This window comes from Protopterus annectens, chromosome 5.part0 (genome assembly GCF_019279795.1).
Source record: "Protopterus annectens isolate FY-2018-M chromosome 5.part0, PAN1.0, whole genome shotgun sequence".
NCBI lineage: Eukaryota > Metazoa > Chordata > Ceratodontiformes > Protopteridae > Protopterus > Protopterus annectens.
This window is the reverse complement of record NC_056735.1, coordinates 336,501,467-336,509,678: the sequence shown is the minus strand read 5'-3', so window position 1 is coordinate 336,509,678 and position 8,212 is coordinate 336,501,467.

The following is an 8,212-nucleotide window of genomic DNA, read 5'->3' as shown; positions in this document are numbered from 1 at the left end:
TTTAAGCAGTAGTATATACCCACCAACTGTGCAGATCAGCAATGAATGACAAATATGTCAGCCATAATATCTGTGTGTGTTATGTTAATGTGGACAATAGCTGGTGGGGGAAGTACTGCCATCATGGTAGACACATGGGTGTCAGAGCACACCACTTGCAGGACAGTCATGTTAATGTGTAATGTAGCATGCACAGCTGCTATAGGTGTGTAATAGGTGCACCAACAATCTCATACCATATATACCACCCTAACATTCATCTGTGATCACATGCGACACCTGTCTGTGTTGTAGCAAGGCCGAGCAGTGCAGCTGTGAATGAAAGACAGTTACAGAATGTGGACCAGATGTCTGTATGCACTCCACATATAGATAAATATCTGTGTGAGACAGAATGTGATGTGTATGTGTACAGGTACACAAACACTCATATAGACATAGGTATATCAACAATGTACAACATATATCTACACTTATATGTACATAGATGTATATTAACACACATATATATATATATATATATATATATATATATATATATATATATATATATATAGTGGCACTGACAATGGCATGCAGGTAAAATAGTCTGTAACAGGCCAGCAAAGATAAGTGTCCCCACAGGGAGCATGGCTACAAACACAGAGCACAAAGCGTGGCACATACACATTGCACAAAGCTTGGTACAATATAACATATGTCCCAATGGTAGGTAAGCAGCTGACATAATTGCATTCTGTGAATGGTTTCTTGTAACTGATATGGTGGGGGGGACAAATATGTGTATTAAGAACTATGGTAACCCTGCTGTATGGGTGGGTCAGACATGTTTCCATCTTTATGTCTTCCAGGGAACATGACACATAGTCGTCTGCCCACATAAAGTACCATTGAGACAGAGGTTATTATAGACCACCTGGTACAACACTATGAACTGCTGTTTGGGCAGACAGCCCATGACCAGCAGGAGAGGACCGCCCTGTGGAATGAGCTAGTCTACAGGGTCAATGATGTCGGACTGCATAACTGCAGTTATGAGCAGGTCCGGCATCATTGCACCAACCTGCTTCGCCATGTATGTCAGCGTGCAGCTGCCGTAAGGGGGACCACCTCACAACAGGGGGGGCAACCCACCCATCCACCCCTCACCCGTGTGGAGGAGCTTCTCAGTAGCCTTGTGGCACTTGGCCGCCTGCAGCAACAACACCTGGCAGGGCACATTTTGGAGGTGGATGCCAATGACACACCAGCTGAGGAGCATGCAGGTAAGGCCCCAGGGCACATCGGTACACCACTCTTGTGTATGCATCTGTATCTGTACAGGTACATCATGCAAATCTGAGATGTCATATACATAGTCTGTAGTGTGTAGTAGCAATAAACTGTTGTATATAAGCTGTAATATTGTTGAATTCTACTGTTGATGTAACGTAATGCTGTACTCACCTTTTATGAATGCCACAGCTGTGGCCACTGACATCAACTTTCATGCACTCCTATGTAGGTCCCTCCAGGATACCACCACGGCAGCAGCCCATAGCCGGTGAGTATGGTTCGTGTTCATGCATGATGATACACTTTGCATGTAATAGCTCTGGGATATCCCATGCACACATCTAATACACCTACCCATACTGCATGCTGCACACGTTCATGTTTTGTTGCTGTGAAATGCACTGCATCACAGTAGAGACCATGCTGGGGTATCAGAAGGGTACAACAGACACATGCAAGATAATTAACATCCTGTCAATGTGCAATGTGTCCATAGGGATGTGAAGTATGGTAGGGCACACAGCATACAGTAGGGACATGTGTGAATCAACACCACCATGGCTGCAGCTGCACACAATCAGGGTAAGTAAATGTGGCAGACATAACCCTGATCCCTCAGCACTCATGACAGCAGTGTGTGCACTCCAAGAGATGTGCACATGAGTAGGCCTTGCAACCATGCAGAGGTCTACGACATGTGTAGGGCACCACCCACAGCCATGGTAGGGTCCGCTGTTTGTCAGTGTAATAGTCTTGTACTGGTCATACATGCACTGCTGATGTTGTAATCTGTAATGCAGACATCAGGTATTCACAAATGATAGCTGTTCACATATCATCCCAGGTATGAGTTGCTATAACACATAGGGGCTGTGTGCAGTGGGGCTGACATAACCAACACAGTACTACATATGCAGCAATGGTTTCTACACCTGCGAGGTATGGTGCACAGTACAAGCCAGGGTGTGGAACAGGTCCACAGTAATACTTCGTACATGGGTGCAGTGTTAACAAGGGGAAGGGCCGTCACCTACCAACACAGCCCATGCCTCACACACATGTATACTGCCGCTAGCATGAAGTCACTATAGTTGCACTGCATGCTATTGAGCACCATATGTAATGCATGTTGACAGAAGGGTAATGGGAGGACTGTGTATACAAATATACAAATCCACATGTCGGAGTGTGGAGGGGTGTTTGCATGTGTCTCGATTGTGTTTGTAAGTGCAATCTAGTGGAGTGTAGATGATGCATGTCAGATGTGTGTGCACATGTGTGTGTGTGTGTGTGTGTGTGTGTGTGTGTGTGTGTGTGTGTGTGTGTGTGTGGGGGGTCCATGTTTGCACAGGTGATAGTGGGATTGACCACATGGCAGTACTTTCCCTTGGGATTGTGCTGTACATGTACATGGAGTGAGATATGGGACACCAGGACAGCCCGTCTGGTATGTGAACACAGGACAGCTGATAGCATAACAAGGTCTTTAGCATAGAGCATGCATTGGGAGGTGAAGTACATACCAGGTATACACATCATATTGCCAGCAGCAGATAGGTAACTGACTACCCACATATGCAGCACTACAAATGCAATGGGGAATTACCACAGCACATCGGTGAGTGTATCCAGGTAGAACTGTTGTCCCCATGATAGGTCGCTTGTGCAGCAGATGTGGCATGGACTCTGCAAGACTGTAGTATGAGGTTCTGGTGTGTGACATATGTAGTGAATGTAGCAGCCCCAACCACATAGGGGCCTTGTACATCATTACTGCCCATACACAGGGTAATACGGGATGACAGCAGTGAGGCCATGTACAAACTACTCCACCCAAGTCAGGGAGGTGATGGAATAACAGGTCAGGTGTTGTAACCACACGTGTAGGCATGGAGAGGAATGATATGTTAATGGGCAGTAGTAATGCGTGTATATTAACAAGTGTCATGCAGGACGGGGAACATATGTAACTGAATGTGGGTCTGTCTGTAAACCCAGGGAAAGTAAGGTAGTAAGGTGGCTGTCAGTGTGAGTGTGTATGAGTGTGTGTACTGTTATGCAATGCTGTACAGGTCTTAAAGTGTGTATTTGTTTCCCCCACAGGTGGCGAGGTGGATCAGGGTCCCACCTGCACACAAACTGAGGTAGGTGTCCCAACAGACACCGATGATGATGATGGTATAGGTGAGGCACAGGTGGGGTTGTCAGAGGCCGACACTGCGCCAACATGTGTCATCACCCTCCTAGCCACCCCAAGCCAGCACACAGTTACAGTGCTCCTACAATCCCCATCACATGTGGCCATAGCAGAGGGACAGTTGGCAGCTGATGGCAATGACCAGGAAAGTGTGGTGACCATGCCAATTGTGTCTGGTCACAGTCAGCATAGCTGGATGTCTGGAAGGCCACCACATCAGCAGATGTACCGTGGTGCTCGTGGGAGAACTGCAGGTCATCATGCTCTTGGCAGAGGCGTGACAACTGGTACCACCAGGAGCATGTTTCAGGCCGTGATGGAGGCACAGGCACATATGGAAATGCACACCAGACAGGGCCTGAGGATGCAGAGGTCTGCTTTTGCAGCTGTAAGTGGCAACCTCCATGAACTTGCTGGTGCCTTCTGTGAATATACCAAGGTCATGGATAGACGGTGGGGTGAGATGGTGGACCTCCTTGACTGTGGTATGTATGTGCTAGAATGTGTGGTGGGAGTGGTGTGATGGCCGGATGGATGTAGGCCAGAAACACCAGCAGCTGGTGGTCAACATGGATGTGCCAGGATGCCCAGCTGTTCCCGTAGTGACAGTACAAGCCACAGCACACCACTGGGGCTGCTGTCCACACCACACCACAGCAGGTCTCGTGCACATGACCCTGGCCAGTCCCAGGTGGAACATGGCTCCAGCGAACATATGTCATCATCAGGGTAGAGTAGCACCTCAAGGTCTGTACATGCACATGCCCATGGAACCCCTGGCAGGCACAGTCAGAGTGTCCATGGCCGGAGGCCGTGAACTGCACACCCTGCCAGGTATGACCTGCAGCTGTCCAATATCACCCGTATAGGGCAGCCACATGGCGGAACTGTGTGCATGCATACACGCACACTATGCAACCACACCTAGGGTAACCCCATACTGACACACACCACATCTCCATGCCACAATCAATGAACCACACCCCTCACCCACACACATGGTGACACATGTTTAGACCACCCTCGGCCTCTGGCACACCAGCAACACACCCTGTGCATATAATGCTACCTGTGCCACATCCCTGTCATCCATAACATCAATGCAGGGACAGGCTAATATGGTCCTGATGCACATGGTGACTGTAATAGAGTGCTGCAATGTACTGCAGTGTAGAAAAGAGTCAGGGGTAATGTGTACTGCATTCATGTCAGGTAGTGCAGCCATGCAGATAAGATGACTTTCACATACCCTGTCCATGTGAAGATACCTGTGCCACATCCCTGTCATCCATAACATCAATGCAGAGACAGGCTAATATGGTTCTGATGCACACGGTGACTGTAATAGAGTGCTGCAATGTACTGCAGTGTAGAATGTAGTCAGGGTAATGTGTACTGCATACATGTCAGGTAGGGTAGCCATGCAACTATGATGCATCTCAGCTGTTGGTAACACCAATTGTTATCCCCATACTGTTATGCATTTGTGCTGTAGGCATACATGTGTCAGCAGGAGGATAGTCTGCAGTCATATTCCACAAGGGTATGTCAGTGTGGTGACACCATGACCGTGACATATCTGGTGTACAGTTGCACACATGCCACAGGAATGTATAACAGTTATTGGCTGTGCAAAATTGACTGGTGGCCTGCTGGTACAGGTATAATCTGGTATGTAGTGTTACTGAACTGTATGGCTGTCATTGCACACATGACACCATCTGTAGGGTGAGGTGTGTACCAGGTAACATGTTACATGCAGACCATCCACAGACACGTACAATATGGTAATGGGGGATGTATTGTTTGTATATGGAAAATACATAGTGTGTCATACCATCATATACACATTGAATGACACATAACAGGTGGACACACATCTTAGAGACCTGGTTGTCCTGTTGCTAACTAACTAGTTTGTGTGTCCAATGTGTTACAGCTATACTGCACACAGCTCATGTGTAACTGGGCTGTGTCCTGTTATCTGTTACCTGTATGGGTGATGGTGACAGTGGCCAACAGAGAGCAGTATGTGGGCCATATACCAGGTGTACCATGGTGTAAAGACAGTGTACACAGCACCTACATCCCCCACTGGATATTGTACACACTGGAACCTATCTTGATACTCTGACATACCCACTATCACAAATTGGCCACAATGCCAAAACAACACATTGCATATCACAACAGTGGTACCACAGGGATATGCATGTGATGCACACCACAGGCATAGTAGGGTGTTTCATTGCATTACCACACCTATGGGTGACAAAAACAATATCTGTACTACTGTGTGGCAATGTGTATTGTAATAGGAGTATGTGGCCTCGGAATGGTGCACCCTACAGATATGCATACATGCACACATACACACACGTGGCAGACCTCATTGGGATTCCCATGCCTACCGACCCATTGGTACAACACTGCTGTGCTGGTACTGCAAGGTACATGTAGCTGTTAGGGAGAGGTGTGTAACATGCTACATGTTACATTAATGAGGTTGAGAGGCACCACACACTATATGAGTTGTACAAATTAGCACCCCCCAGCCAAACACATCCACCCTGCAATACACTACCAAGTGTTGAAGATCCCATAACCAGGGCCTGTGACAACATGGGCACGATGTTACCTGTACTACATCCCACCTGTATGATGTCAGGCTGGTATTGGCAACATATCATGTTGTACAGTCTGGCTCCCATAGGTAATGCATTATGTGGAAGCCATCAACATTCCCAGGATACAGATACGCAGACACAGATATGCAGTTACAGGTATACACACACACACACACACACACACACACACATATATATAGTTATATGCACAGTAAGATACATAAGTGAAAGGTGCACACAATATGGAACAGCCACTATGCCTACAGTTGACCCCTGAACGATTGGACACTGTATGTGCCACCCATACAAATGACCATCATTGCCTGTAACATACACCCACAGAGAGGTCATAGATAAAACACCTCCCACAGGTTTGCAGATATGGAAACCTTTAATCATATACTGTTACAGTTCTACATGCCATGCCATATGGCTGTTGAGACACTGACAACTATATCAACGGAGAGATGTTACAGTGGACCAGTTACAGTCATACAGTAGTCTGGAAAGGTTCACAGCTGTAGCTGTCCAGGCCAAGCCATTCACATTGTACAATAGGAAAGACACACTGGGCCACAGGATACCTAACAATCAACAGTATGCAATACAGGTGTGTAGTTCAGCAGCCTCTATCTACACACTGTGCAAACTCAGTAGGTGGTATAGACGTCATATGACTACATGGGTTGTAACCGCTACATAACATGGCATAACTGACACCATCACAAGCACACCAGCAAACAGAACAGTTTGTATGGCAGGGGGCAGTAGTCCTGCATTACCCAGATCCATGTCAGTAATGTATATATAAGGCAGCTCAGCCCTGATACCCCCACATTTTGTAGCAGCCTAGGTCATTTATGGTGCTCCCCCCAGACTCAGTAATACAGGGCCATATACCACTGTTACATACACTGGGCTCTGCAGTGCATAAGGGCACCCATGTATTGTGTAGGTGACGCCCACACATATATGGCCCCAGCCCCACCTTATGTGTGGGGGTTACAACAGCAGTGGACTGATGGCAGGACTGGCAGTGTGTTATACTCCCAGCCCACTATGGAGCAACCACTGATATCATGACATATGTGCAAAGCTTGGTATGTAGGTGATGGACAGAGGCTGGAATGCAGGCACATATGTGGACAACGGTTGCCATACACTATGCAAGGTGCTGGTGTTACAGGATAGTCTGTAACATACCCTTAGTCAGGGAATTGATGGTAGAGATGGTCATGGATGTAGACATGTACCAATAACATGCAACACACAAACTGTCCATGTAATATCTGACACAAGACCTGTGTGGTGGACAGACAAGACATGATAGGCATAGCTCTGGCCAGCATGAGAATAGGCCCACAGTTGTGTGCTATGCAGATGGATTGCATTCCACGGCAAACTAGTAGGTACACCCACACCCTGTAACGCCAGTACTATACAAAGCATAACACAACTCTACTCACAGTCTGTCTGTAATTCCTGATCCTCCTACAAATATGTAGCTGCCTGAGTGTGCCAGTTCTCCTGTAAGGGGCATTATTACATGCTGTCAGTAGCACTGCTGCCCACACACACAGGACGGATGTCGATCACACAGGAGATATAATGGGACCATGCACACATGATGTGGGGATCTATAGTAGGTGGTTACCATGACAGTGTTAATTGGGTGTAGTACACATGTGTAATCATGTATATCTGGCTATCTGGATAAGTATATGTACATATATTCCCACCATATGTCCTGGACATGAAGTGTAGGCCAACCCCAGCCCGTATGTTCCCAATGTCGTAGTTGCAGGGGATGTCAGGTATGTATAGCAGGTATACTAGTAGACTATTGCTACTGTCATTGGGATTGTCTTCACAGACATGGTGTGTGTGGGAGGTCACATCTGCTTATAACATGTGTGCCATTGGTTACTGAATGACATCCAAAGGACATCATTGTACAGTACCGCTGATAGCACATAATGCCGCTGTGAACTGCAGCAGAGATATTGGTCAATATATGTGGAGGGTCTGACACAGTCTGTACAGTTCAGAGGTATACACATAAGCCCTTAGTGCTACACATGTATACCATGCCTGACAATATGGATGTAGACGG